Source organism: Pomacea canaliculata, linkage group LG9 (assembly GCF_003073045.1).
Source record: "Pomacea canaliculata isolate SZHN2017 linkage group LG9, ASM307304v1, whole genome shotgun sequence".
Classification (NCBI taxonomy): Eukaryota; Metazoa; Mollusca; class Gastropoda; order Architaenioglossa; family Ampullariidae; genus Pomacea; species Pomacea canaliculata.
In genome coordinates this window covers 27,107,105-27,122,431 of record NC_037598.1, presented here as the reverse complement: position 1 = coordinate 27,122,431, position 15,327 = coordinate 27,107,105, and positions in this window count along the sequence as shown.

The following is a 15,327-nucleotide window of genomic DNA, read 5'->3' as shown; positions in this document are numbered from 1 at the left end:
CAGTGTGTTACATGTAGTCACGTCACTTGATGTTAATGTTCTCCGCAGTGTGTTACATGTAGTCACGTCACTTGATGTTAATGTTCTCCGCAGTGTGTTACATTACCTGTAGTCACGTCACTTGATGTTAATGTTCTCCGCAGTGTGTTACATGTAGTCACGTCACTTGATGTTAATGTTCTCCGCAGTGTGTTACATTACCTGTAGTCACGTCACTTGATGTTAATGTTCTCCGCAGTGTGTTACATGTAGTCACGTCACTTGATGTTAATGTTCTCCGCAGTGTGTTACATGTAGTCACGTCACTTGATGTTAATGTTCTCCGCAGTGTGTTACATGTAGTCACGTCACTTGATGTTAATGTTCTCCGCAGTGTGTTACATGTAGTCACGTCACTTGATGTTAATGTTCTCCGCAGTGTGTTACATGTAGTCACGTCACTTGATGTTAATGTTCTCCGCAGTGTGTTACATTACCTGCAGTCACGTGACTTGATGTTCTTTGTGTACTATTATCTGAAGTCACGTCACTTCATGTTCTTAATATATTATTATCTGTAGTCACATCACTTGATGTTTGCAGTGTTTTCCATTATCTGTAGTCACATCACTTGGTGTTCTCAGTACTGTATTATTATCTGAAGTCACGTCACTTCATGTTCTTAATATATTATTATCTGTAGTCACATCACTTGATGTTTGCAGTGTTTTACATTATCTGTAGTCACGTAACTTCATGTTCTCAGTACTGTATTATTACCTGTAGTCAAGTCACTTCATGTTCTTAATCTACAGTATCTGTAGTCATGTCACCTGATGTTCTCAGTAGTGTTTTATTGCCTGTAGTCACCAAATGTCTATAAATCAAGTCCACTCCCATCTATGGTACAACATCACAAGCTGTTTATGTTACATTTGACTGAGATGTCAGTCGGTTGTTAAGTGTATCAGGTTTGGTGCGATTAAATATTTTCTGTCATTCCTTTCAGGGTGATAGCTCTACACTACAGTTTTGTTTCGATTTTGCTTTAGTAAACTAAGGCATTCTCTCTGTCTCTCTCTCTCACACATTCATCATCCCTGTTTGCACTTCGCTACCCACCCACTTCCACACATTCACCACGTCAACATAGAGTTACATAACAACATCAACCTAAAGTCATACAACACCAACACAGTTATGCAACATCAACACAGCTAAACAACATCAACATAAGTCACCCCTCCTCTCCCTTTCACAAAATAAATCTCAAGATGTTAAGGTGTTCAAAACAATCTTTTTATTCTTGGCTGCCTTTTATGATATACAAATTCAACAATGACTAAGTCGGATGTCAGGTGTACAATATCACTGCAGTATAATTACCATAGTACATACGATCTCTCTTTTTCTACCATTCATCACATTCCTTTCTCACTCACACATAGATGATCGTCATGCTGATGATAACTTCACCACATGCAGGTTTTGTAAGTGTTCTGTCGTTTTCTTTTCGAGGCCTTGCTAGTGATGGTGCATGCGCTGACTTGTTTAACTTTTAACAAGAACGAGAACCCACAGTCTGTCGTAGATGTTTCTTGTGGCGATGCTTCATTGGCACTGACCTGACACAAGACCAAGCGATGGTACAGGTGACAGAAGGCACAGATCATCTCGTGTCTTTGTCAACCTGCTCACCTGACTACACACCTGCCACAACGTTCAGTGTCACATGCCTGAGTGAGCGAAACCTTTTTAGTCGTGATGAAACCACACCACGGGTGTTGATCTCCCTTGTCTCCAGAACATTGACCTCAGAACTACGCTCCAGTGACGTTTGCCCTTCTTGAGGTCAAAGCAACTGCTTCACGCAGGCCTGGTTACAGAACATCACCCGGGACTTACTGTCAGCAGCAGTTCTCGTCCACTCTGGACTTGGTGTCCATGCTGAGGATCTTCCTGCCCCCTGGCAGTGTCACTACTGGGTACAAAGGTCAAGGACTGCAATTGCAGGAGGCAATGCAACATCGCCAAGATCAAGGCCAGCTTTTTATTGTAGTCTCATATCTAACAATGTATGCCATTGGCTAATTACTACCACTACCACCACACACACACATGCACACAAATATACACAAATATACACAAATATACACAAATATACACAAATATACACAAGTCATTCTAGCCAGAGTGACCATCAAGGACCTACCCAGCAATGTACAACTTACTGTTACATGGTTACCATATCTATGTCTATTTATTTCGTCATTTTGAAGTATTTTTGTGAAGTAAACTAACAGTTCTGTTCTGTACTTGAGCCTTACACAGGCAATACAAGCTGACTAATTTATGCTGGTGTCACATGGTATCTTACAGATGTACCTCAAGAGGAGAATGCCTCTGCAGATCGCATAACACAGTCGTGAAAGTACTGCTTATCCAGACAAACAGAAAACACAAACCTATGTTCTACAATGTGGCAATTAACAGACACGAAGCTTAGAGGAAAATTTCCCAGGAGTTGGAATCCAGGATGGAAAATTCACAATATCACCAGTGAAATTTGTGACAAAACATTCTGATCTTTATAAAACAGGTGTGTGTCAGTGTTGACAATTGATTCAGAACATGTGCAAATTGACCGATCAAGTGTCCTGAACAGAGCACTTTCTGCATGCCAGTCAATTAGTAGCAATACCCGTGTCTAAGGATCAAGCTCACAGATGACACCAAAACATGCTTCCACATGCTTTCTACCCAGTGCTGAACTTACAAAAAGAATGAACTTTTGTTGTATTACTGGCTGCAATCAGCAAGAGTTTAAAATTTCTTCGTATCCCAGCTGTACCAAAAAAAAAAAACCAAACAAACAAAACAAAAAATCCAGCAAGGAGGAAGAAATTGTATTTTAAATCAGCAACGAGAATGACCGAGTCAGATCCATATGAAATAAATAACAGAATACAAAGCAACACCATGGCATCATGTTTGCTCCATTCACTTTCTCTCAGATTAGTAGTAGTAATACTCATGCTATTTAAATCTAGAAATGGATACAGATTTGTTTTTTACTTTTCATTAGGACCAAAATTGTTAGCCCAAGATAATGTGCAAGGTAAGGTTAGTGCAATAGTGAATTTTTCCTGACCAGCTAATATCCATGATTTGAGAGGTCTGATGGGAGTGGTAAATCATGTCTCCAAATTTGCAGGTTCTAACCTGTCGGAGATCAGCAGTTCCTTGAGAAAACTCCTACGGAAGTTGATTGGATGTGGAACAACATGCACGAGAAAGTATTTCAGGACATTAAACAATGAGTTCAGCACCAGTCCTTGCCATTTACAGCCCCAAACGGAAGACCAAAATCTCCGCTGACGCCTTATCATTTGGGTTGGGAGAAGTCCTCCTACAACAGCAGGAAGAATGTACGGTAAAGCCTGTCCTACATCTCCAGATCGCTTTCAGCAACAGAACAGTGATGTGCCAAATAGAAAAGGAAGCCCTTGCAATCACCTGGGCATGAGTTGTCAAGCTACATCATTGGACTCAAAGACTTGACAATTGAGACTGATCACAATCCACTTTTAGCACTTTTGAAAACCAGAAGTCTAGATGAACTCACACCTCGTATCCAAGGAATCTGGATGAGGCTTAGGAGGTACACCTACAAGATAGAGTATACTAGATTCTAGATGAAGAGTCTAGTCTACTGACAACATTCCAGACTCCATACGGACGTTACAGATGGAAACGACTACCATTTGGGACTTGTGTAAGCTCAGAACTGTTCCAGAAGCGGTTGAACATAGCTCTTGAAGGCCTAAAATGTAATACATTTGCTACCTCCGTATAGGCAGAAACTGAAGACGGCAGAACCTGTTGTAAAAAAGGTTAAGCAATGGAATAGTGACAATGTCGCAGCGCTGCAGGGCTGTTTTGAAACAACAGATTGGCAAGTTTTCTTTGACTCTTGTGAGGGAAGGGGAGATGAGTTAGCAGACACCATCACATCGTACTTGCAGTTTTGTGAGGACAGTGCCATTACAACAAAAGAGACAAAAGTGTATGCAAACTCAAAACCATGGATCAATCGCGAGCTTAGGCAGTGTCTTAGGGAGAAGAAAGAAGCTTTTGCCGTCGGAGATATGAACACAGTGAGGGAGAAGACGAAATTATTTAGAACAAACTCTGTGAAGGCTAGGGCCGAATATAAGGACAAAGTAGAAGCTAAATTTAGAATAGTGAAAGCCAAAGAAGCGTGGCAGGGACTCAACAATATGATGGGCAGAACAACTAAAAGCCAATACATTAAAAGTGACAACCCAAAGGAGCTGTCTGAGGAACTCAACAGATTTTATGCCCGATTTGACGTGGGAGACTCCAGCTCAGAATGTGAAAATATATGTTCTAAGTTGACCACAGATGCAGCGCCTTTAGAGGTGGGTGAGCAGGAGGTTGAGAGGTGTCTAAGGCGTTTAAAGCCAAACAAGGCCCCGGGGCCTGACGGACTGAGGGGATCAGTTCTAAAAACTTGTTCGCAGCAACTCGCACCCATGCTCACCCAGCTCTTTAGCCTGTTTCTAAACATCCCCTTTGTACCCCGCGTCTGGCGATCCTCTACCATTGTACCATTCCAAAAAACCCGATGCTAATGAAAACAAAGATTTTAGACCTGTTGCGCTGACACCAGTCATAGCCAAGTGTTTTGAAAGGATAATATGCAATAGACTTGTAGCGGCTGTTTCTGAGCGTCTAGACCCCATGCAGTTTGCGTACAGGGCTAAGAGAGGGGTGGAAGATGCTACATTAACACTCCTAGACACAGTTTCAAACCACCTAGATAAAGCAGGAACGTCCATCAGAGTACTTTTTATGGATTTCTCTTCAGCATTCAACACATTGCAGACACACATTCTCATTCAACGCCTAGTAGACCTAGAAGTTAGTCATTCACTAATTCGCTGGATTCATCAGTTTTTGAGTAACAGACCACAGAGGGTAAATGTTAAAGGGCACCTATCCAGTGAACTGATATTGAATACAGGAGTGCCACAAGGGTGTGTTCTATCTCCAGTATTATTCTCTGTATACACCAATGAGATGCAAATAAATAACGGAATTCTCTGTTTAGTTAAATATGCAGACGACATGGCACTGATTGGTCACCTGAGAGATGAGAAATCTTTGGCCCACTATACCACACAAGTGCAGGCCCTTTGCTAGTGGTTCAAAAGCAGCTGCTTAGAACTAAATGTTGGAAAAACGAAAGAACTCGTTATAGATCAGAGGAAAGGAAAAGAAATGTCCACTCCATTAGTAATCGGAAATGAAGAGGTTGAAAGGGTGACAACATTCAAATATCTTGGAACAGTAATAGATGATAGTTTGAATTTCACTGAATATGTAGGTACAGTGCTTAAGAAGGCACAACAACAGTTGTATCTGATCAGGAAGCTTCGCAGTTTTAATGTAAGCGAACACATTTTGGGAGATGTCTATCGTGCGCTGGTAGAAAGCATAATTACATTTAATATTGTGTCTTGGTATGGCCAGACAAGCGTGACAAACAAGAACAAACTGAGGCGAGTCATAAACACAGCCAGCAAAATCGTAGGCTCACAACAGCTGACCTAGAGCTTAGAGACTGAGTGAGAAGTACCTTTGTGCCGCGAGCCGCTCAGGTCTGCTGGAAATAGCAGCTCGTGTCAGCCTCCATTCCCCACCCCAGGGAGTTAGGTGTTAAGTTTTGACAGGCTAGGTGGGTAGGTTAAGGTAGATACAGTAGTTGTTTATGTAAATTATGTAAATAAATCTGTCTTTGAACCTTAAATACCTGTGTGAGCGTGTCAGTGCGAAAGAGTGCTAGTGTGTCGTACGTAGGTCTTTGTTGTGTGACTGCGTATCACTTGCGTGAGTGAGTTCTGTGTATTGTCCATGTAGTAGTCGTGACCCAGCAGAAGAAAGAGAACACACGTGAAGGTCCGGCGGAGTTGATGCACCGATTGAAAAGACACTTTAGTCAGAGAGAAAGTAAAGCACCGGGTCTTTTGTGGACTCCAAGGTCGGCTGAGTTCGGGTGCGTGGTGGATAGGTAAAAAAAGAACACAACGTGAGGTAAAGGATTAGACGACGCACCCGACTAACGAAAGATAGAATTTTCTTAGAGGAAAATTCTCCTTGGGAACTTCTGTCCTCTTCCCTGGAACAACAAAGAGGAGCGGACTGATTTGGCGCTAAGCTAAGGTAGGTATAGGCCATCGGGTGGTAGCGAGGGTCAGTCAGTCCGGCTACACTATTAAACTGGGGTGCGCGCATTTATTTAACTATTAACTTCTCCTTAATTACAACGATCGTAGTCTCTGACCAGTCAAAAATGAGGACATGCCAACTCATGCAATCTCTTCGGAATGCACTGAGTGTAAGCTAGATCGTGTAAAGATTTTTTTAGTTATGACACTGTTATAATAAAACTAAAAGTTTTCAAATATTTTGATGACAAAGTTAAGACGTACGTTATACATATACTGATCGACACTCTTAGCTACATACGTACTTAATAGAATGAATGATCGATAGGCGAACAACAACAGGATTTTTAGTTATTGTGCAGTGAAACAATGGAACTCCCTTTCCATATCCGCCACCTATAGGTATACCCACTATTGAATCCTTTCAACGTGCAATGAAAAAGCATCTGTTTCTAAACATTACTCGCGTCATCTAATTTAAACTGAAAAGTGTCACGAAGTTGTAAAACAAATGCTAAAAACTCAATGATACTAATATTTATAATATTAATGTGATTTATAATTCCCAGAGAAAACTCTTTCTAATGATGTAGGTCTCATCTAAGTAAGGTGTGAAAATGAAGGATTATTGGCTTATATATTTTTGACACTTTAATTCAATTATATAGTATTTAAAACAGTCTTGAACAAAAGTGAGACTGTCGATCTTCATAGATTCGTAAGAAGTAAAGATATCGTTATAAATTTCACCAAAAACAGGTGGCAAATGATTATATATTTACATACAATATCATACTTTTTATATTGCTGTATTGCCATCGCAGAAATTCCAATTACAAATGTCTGGGCAAAACGCTTTTCAGATTTCCACCAGGTGAAGCAAGATGATTATTTTCACGATACTTTCTTTATACACATAAACTTTGCTTTCTGAAGAATAATGATAATGAACAATTAATTTAATCTGCTATGGGTCGTTTTCACGATTGTATACATATAGAGTTCATTGTCAAAAAATGATCGTGGTATTCATGGATTTGATAATTTTGGCAGGTTGATAAATTTTCTGGTAGATATGGATTGATCTTGTCGTTTGTGTGAGGTTAATGATTTGTTGATGGAATTAGTTTTGGTAATGGAACAAACATCAAGATCAAGTGCATCAGTGTCATTGATGGCGTTTAGGTTTTTTGTTGGTTTGGTTTGGGTTGGGTTGGGTCGGTTTGGGTTGGGTTGGGTTGGTTTGGTTTGGGTTGGGTTGGGTCGGTTTGGGTTGGGTTGGTTTGGTTTGGGTTGGGTTGGGTTGGTTGGGTTGGGTTGGCTGGGTTGGTTGGTTGGTTTTTTTTCTTTATAGATGCAAGCAGTGGTGCAAAAGACTGTAGCCGGACTGAGGACGATGTCCCTTGCAAAGGTTAACACCTTAGCGCCAAATCCCTCCGTTCCTCTTTGGTGTTGCAGGGGAGAAGACGGAAGTTCCCAAGGAGAATTTTCCACTAAAATTCTAGCTCTCGTTCGTCGGGTGCGTTGTCTAATCCTTACCTCGCGTTGTGTTCTTTTTTTTTTTCCTTCCATCCACTTCACACTCGCACGCAGACGACCCTGGAATCCACAAAAGACCTGCTTTTTCCCAGACTAAAGTGACTTTTCTTCGGTGCGTCAACTCCACAGATCTTCACGTGTGTTCTCTCTGCTGTGTGTCACAACTACGCGGACAACATATATCTCTCGCACGCTAGTGATACACGCTCACGTCATTCACGACGAGGACATAAGTACGACACGCTAGCATTCGTTCGGACTGACACGCTCACACAGGAAAATAGGTTCAAACACATAGATTTATTTACATAATGTACACGTACAACTGCTATATCTATTCTAACCTACCCACCTAGTCTACTAAAACGTAGCACCTAACTCCCTGGGGTGAGGAAAGTGGGGGTTGAGTGACGTGAGCCGTTTTTCAGCGAGACCAAATCACCTTGCGGCAGAAAGGAACTTCTCATGCACGTATTCAGGGTGGACAGCACTAAAGCTGTATACACTTAGATGGTTGGTTTGAGTGACGTGAGCCGCTTTCCAGCGGGACGATAGCACCTTGCAGCAGAATGGTACTTTTCACTTGTCCATAACCAAAGTTTTACTGCTTTACCAAGCAGGATCAGCCGCCTTTCGGTAAACAAGTCCAAGCACCGACTTTTTCCTGCTATTTCTACTGGACAGTTTGGGTGCTACGTCACCCCCTGTTGTTGTCGTCTTGTGCGACCAAGCGTGGAGTGGAAGGGGATGCGGGGTGGAGGGAACAAGCACTGTCAGCGCTACCCGCTGGTCTACACAAGCGCTCCCTCTACAGAAGAACGACCGATCCGCTTTCTCAGACTGCAGTTCTAGTGCCAATCAGTCCGTTCCTATTGTGTTCAAAGCGGACGGAATTCCCAAGGAGAGTATTAGCTCTCGTTCGTATGGTGTGTTATCTAATCACTCTAATGTACCTCGCGTTGTGCTCTTTTTTTTTTTTAAACCATCTGTTGCACACCCGCACTTAGCCGACTTTGGAATCCACAATAGACCCTACTATTCCCTAAATAAAAGTGTGTTTTCTCCGGTGAGTTGTTCACTCCCACGGATCTTCAGGTGTGCTCTGCTGTGCCTGTGTCATAACTACGGACGAGGGCCTGACGACACAAATCTCTTTCGCTCCAGTAATACGCTCTCACCTCATTCACACGACGAGAACGACACACTAGCATTCGTGCGGACTTATACGCTCACGTAGATCGATTTATTGACACATATGACTACTATTTCTATTCTAATCCATCTACCTATAGCCTATCAAAGCCTGACACCTAACTCCCTAGGGTGGGGCCGTGGGGCCAGAGAAGGGTTGAGTGACGCGAGCCGCTTTCCAGCGGGATTAAAGCACCTTACTGCAAAATGGTCTCTCGTACTCAGGGTGGTCAGATCAGGACCATCTGGTCACCTTCCGGAAACGGGTGTAGCACTGAATTGTGCCTATACTATTCATACTGGAGAGCTTGGGTGCTATGTCACCCGCTGTTGTCCGTCTCACGCTGCGCCGCTCGCGCGACCAGGTAGGTGGAACCGTGGAAAGGGGTGCAGGGTGGAGGGAACAAAGTAATGTCAGCGGTACATGCTCCCCTACAGAAGCAAGTAAGTAAACCCTTTACAGTTTACGGAAACTACCGATCTCAGACGACTATAAATCAATGACGTAAACCAATCCGACGACAATTCTATAGTCTCTGACTTCCTCTTCGAAATGCACTTAGGGTCAAGTTTTTGAGTTAGGAAACTGCTATAATGAAACTACACGTTTGCAAATATTTTTTATTACCCTTAGATTGAAAGTGAGAAGTTATGCTGATACTCTTATATAGAACGAACAATCCATAAGTGATCTCGTCATCATGACCGGAGAGGTTAAAGAGCGTCTCCTGACAGTATAAGTGTTGTTCATTCGTTGCCTAGTAGTCCTTTCATTGAAATCCACTCACTTCCGTTTGTGATTTCAAAATGGCGGATCTCCCTAACGACGATCAAGCTTTAGAGGCAGGTCAATCATTTTTTCTTCTTTTGTAAATTTGTTTTAGATGCAAGTGCTTTGAGCAATATTATTTTGTGTATACAAGACAGAATTTTGCTGTCTCAGGGAACATAAAATTCACTAAACTAGCTTCATTTATGGAAGTTATTATGTAGTCGAACTGAAGGTCATTTAGGGTTGGAACATATGTTTTAAAGCAAGTATACAATGTGTTCAGTACTTCTCGCAGCAAAATTACACCATTTTATCAGATTCTTTTCTTAATGTTCACTTTTAAAAAATTTTGTTCACAACGAAATTAAAATCTTAAAGGTCATTTCCCCCTAGTTATATATATATGCCCCCCCCCCCCAGTCTTAGTTAAATCGTCCCAGCAATGTGCATTTCGATAGTCTTAGGTAAGACTATTTCGCCCCAACACTGGAAAGTCAAATCGTCCCAGGCCCCAAAAGACGAATGGATCACCAAAGATATGAGTAGCATGAATAGATCACCCACACACGTACGCCTTTCCGCTGGTGCAAAGTCGGCGATCGCACAAAAGAAGCTCGTTTTCAATTCAAAATATTTTATGAACTATCGGGAACAGAAATATCTCTTTTAGATCTCAGTAAATAACAACTTTTCATCATGTGTTAAGAGTATGTCTTTGCTTTTGTGTGACTGGAAGAATAATGTGTCTTTTGTGAAGAATAATGGCACCAAAATCGGCAAGCCGCGCAGTGACCATTGTCCGTGTGCTGTGTAACGCGTTTTGATGGTTGGGTCGGTGTTTGTCTACGCGTTCACAAGCTGTCGTAATGGATGATGATGGATGCATATTGAATTAAGTTGGCGAAAATGCCGATACACTGTGTTTAAAAAGAAATTTAACAATTCTAACTTTGAAATAACATAACTCGAACCACGTGCAAAATATCACGTACTTCCCTAGGTGAGCTTGAAAGAGAATTTTCTGCTAAATCTGGTGGTATACCAGTGTCGAGTTCATGATAGCTACCTGGTAAAGCGACAGACCTTGTTGAAAAAGGTGGCACGATCGTGCAGTCACAAAGGCAGCTAACCAGGCAAGTCATGCTAAGTCACCGGAACAGAGATCCCTTAGTAATTATTCATTTGAAGACTTTTTGACGAATGCTTATGTTAAGGTCAAGTGACAGCTCGCTTCACATGCAAAATCGGCTTGTACTCGGTATTAACAGCGAACTACGCACAATAGTTAACAAATTCAACGTGCAGTTCCTTAGAGAGCACAGAAAGCAAGAACAGTTCAACTGCGAAGTTAAAAACAGATTTGCGACACTGGAGGGACTCCTGCAATAAACAGTGGCCAACCACAGGACAGGATTACAAGAGACCTGAAGACTCCCTGCACATGCGTTCTGGGAAAGAAAGAGGAACATCACAAGGAAATGCTGACTTTAGGGACCTGGCAAAAGACATAGGAAAGAAAAGAGCTGAAGCGTTCAACCAATGTCGAGACCAGCAGGAAAAAGAAGAGCTCAGAGCAAAATACTGGGAGATAAACAGAGAAGTAAAGAAGAGCGCAAGAGACGACAAGAGACAGTTCGCACACAGGAAGGCAGAAGAGGCAGAAAAATCAGCGGGGCAAAATAACACAAAGAGACTATACGAAATTACAAGAATTCTGTCAGGAAGGAAAAACACCAATGCGTGCAGGCCAGTGAAAATAAGAATGGCAGCGTCGTCACCGGGGATGCAGAACAAAGATCTCGCTGGGAGGAACATTTTAAAGAAATACTTAACCGGCCACCACCAACAGCCACTTTGGACATTGCCCCAGCCGCCGAGCAGCTCCGAGTGAATACCAACCCAGCAACCAGTTAACAATAGGTAAAAATATTTTTCGGCAAGAGAGAGACAGAAATGCTTTTCTCACCGTAAACGATCAAGGAGCTTGTGATGACCGTAAAATTGTTTGTGCATGTAACACGCTATCTTCTTTGAACAGGTGGACCATTTGCCCCGATGTAAGACATGAACTTCGCCGAAAGTTCAAACGAAGAAGATTGCAGGAACCCAACCAGTCCGACAGCAGAATCAGCATTTACAGCAGAAGCAGCAGCAGCGGTGGGAGCAGATGCATCAATTACACAAAAAGCAGCTGCAGCACAAGGTGCAGCATCAGAGGGTGCAGATGGAGAGAGTACAGCTGAGGCAACTGCAGCGGAGGCACGGGATACAAGAATTACATCAGACACAGCAGCAGCAGAGGGAGCATTTGCGGAGCGAGTCGATGATGAGAGTACATCTGAGGGCACAGCAGCGGGGGGAGTCAATGCTGCGAGTACAGCAGAGGGAGGAGGAGCGGAGGGAGCATCAGCGGCAACACCAGATGCAGCGATTACAGCAGATGGAGCAGATGCATCAATTACAGCAGAGGCAACAGCAGCGGAGGGAGCAGATGCATCAATTACAGCAGAAGCATCAGCAGCAAAGACATCAGTAGCAGCAATCCATCCAGTCAACCCGTAAGTAAATAGTAGCCATATGTCTCCAGGAAGGCCGTTTAGAGGGTAAACGTTTAGAAAGTCAGCTGTCCCTTTCTTTTTAATCTCCTCGGTGAGCTGAAGGCAAAAAGCAACCAAAAATATTCAGCTTAAACTGAAAAATGTTGTTGATATTTTAACCTTGCTAACATGAGCCACGATTCGTGACATACGACCTTTTTGTCACTTAAACAAGGGGTCAAGATCGCACTCTATAGCCAGATCCTAGTCCTTAAAATTAAAAGGACACCTCATCATTTCTTAAGATCGTAATGCGATGTAAATGTGTGAACTGTTTATAAACATAATGCCATGCTAAGGTGCTTTAAACTAAGGTAATCAGTGCGGTCCTAGTGAATAAATGAAAGGAGTGCAGGTGATTTACCTATTTGTTTATTTTTTGCCCCACAGGTTTTTCTTGGTGAACCTTCAATACGGCGTCATCTCATTGTTGGTATTGATCTTCTGTGTAAAGATGCCCTGCAGCCAAAGAGAATGTCAGGGCATTAAAGTCGGTCGTCACGAAGACCTTGTACCTTTAGTTACCAGCTCTTCATTCCAGAGTGAGAACTCATCACTGCTCGAGCAAGATGAGGCAACCCAGGACTGCCAAGACCCGCAAGACGTTCAAGGGTTACCGCAAGCACAGGGAGGAGCTCAAGAGGGAGCACAGAGCCAGTTGCAGACACGGGAACCTAGCGACGGTGACTTAAGAGAGCGGCATGGAGTCAGACACGTCATGTGGAATGCTTCTGTGGTCGGTTTGAATCACTGGACGACCAGCGGTGACCATCGGTCCTGCCGACTGCCGACCAGCGCCTTGCACGCCAGCAGAATGAGCATCCAGGCGATTTTCCAAATGAATAAAACAAATAGAAAAACCAGTGACCTTGAAGAATGCTCAGGTGGAAGGCGACGAATGGCTTGCTGACCTGTTGATGTCTGTCGGGCCAACTGCTGAAGAAAGCCATCAACGTCAGCAGAATTTCCAAGAGGACACAAAAATGTCGAGCGTGAAGACGTCCTGGTGATAGCGACGATGACCTGAGACCTCGTCATAAGGATGAATCGCTCGACAACGAACCATCAACAGCAACAGTTAAACATCGCCGTCAGCAGAATTTTGACGAAGATCACCAAAATCATCATCTTAAGCAGGAGTTGGGGATCAAACACTAGACTTCTTTTACTGATAGGTAGCACATCCAACAGCAGCGTGTAAGGTGTAATATAGTATAATATAATGTCTTCATTTATCTTCAGCTATTAAGCTTCATCTACTTTGGATTTCAAAGGAAATTTAGATAAAAGTAATACTGTATTCTGTCGGAGAGGTGGGGTTTTAGGGGGGAGAGAATTCTGGAGTTACAATAGTGCTGTAATGCCTTTTGTTAATGCTTAGTTAACCCAGGATTGTTGTTTTCTTCTAAACTACATGTCAGGACTGGTCAAACTGAGTAAAGAATGTTTATTTTTATTAACAAAAACTCTTATATCCTATAATAACACTAATTTATATGTATTTTAAACTTCCTTTTGTTCAAGCTCAGCCTATATGTTACAATATGGCGCAGAACTATGGGGATTCTGATAAGGCATCTCAATATTTGCCTTTAAACTTTTCTTGAGATTAGGTGAGCACACTCCAAATGATCTAGTTTATGGCGAATTACACCAAATACCCAATAATAACAAATTCAATGATTAGATGTATTCGTTACTGGTTGAAACTTATTAAAAGGAAGATACGTTGCCTCGTGAAGTTTACAGAATGCTTTTTTATGAAGATGTAAAACGTAATATAAACTCGGTATCTAATATTAGAACCAAGTTATTTTCTCTTGGGTTTGAGAGAAGGAAGAAAAGGGATTGAGAAGAGCATTGGGGTCACAAGGAGAGAAAGACAAAGAATATGCCTTAAAAAGTAAGAAGACCGTAAACGTGTCATCTGTAACTCAGCATGATGCTTTTAGAGAGAAGGCTGAAAAAAGGTTGAACAACTGAAACAAGTCAAACGTGAACTGGAGAAACTGATTTCAGAGTAGTGAGAATAATAGAAACTGGTTTTATAATGCTACTTTTTATATCTCATTTTTTAATATCTGTATTGACTATAAATATATATATAATTTTGCAGTGAGGTTGCAAGATTGCACAATTTTCATAATTTTTCTCTCTGTGTGTGCATTAGTAGGTGTGTGCTGCAGCCCACTAAATGTGTGTTACACATTCTTAATCATACTTATGTGTACACTGTACACAAGAAATTAAACCAAAAGATGTTTTACTGATAGCTTTGATACATTTCTGTGTTTATTACTTTCGTTGATTATGTTGTGTCAGAGGTGTGTTAAAGTAAAGTCTTTTTACGCTATACCATGCACATTTATGGCATGATGTATGTAAAACAACCGATTGGAGAAAACTTGTCAGACATAAACGCTGTAACTGTGGGGATTTTCAAGTATTGGTAATACTGGACAGTACTGATCATCTAGTCTGCTAGTTTTTTTGTATCTCTTATCAGGCAGTATAAATTTTTTGATACAACTAAGTCTAAAGTTTGTGTTGGAAAGGGGTTATGTCTGAGTAGTGATATTAGGTATGTTTGGACAAAGAAAAGTTTTTAGGATTATCCTTGAAGTCAAAGGCGCTTGTGGTCTCTGTATGTGGACTGGACGACTTAAGTTTAAGTAGAAGAAGTTCGGAAAAAGCACTAAAAGTGAGGTAAATGACAGTAAATAGAATTTTGTTTTGTCAAGTGTACGACCGCACATAATATCATACTGTTTATTGATAATGCAGATTTTGAGAAGTTTCTGGGTTTCGAGTTTGTTCTTTTTCCTCATTCCTCTACGCCTTCGTCCTGTGTCTTCTATGAACTGTTGCAGTTCTCCATCTTTGCCACTCCTTACTATGTTTTTGTTTTTTGCTGTCTTGGATCAGGTAACTCGACGCCGCGACTGATATGCATTGCTTGATTAAATAACTGTATCTCCTTTTAATTAATGTTAGTTTT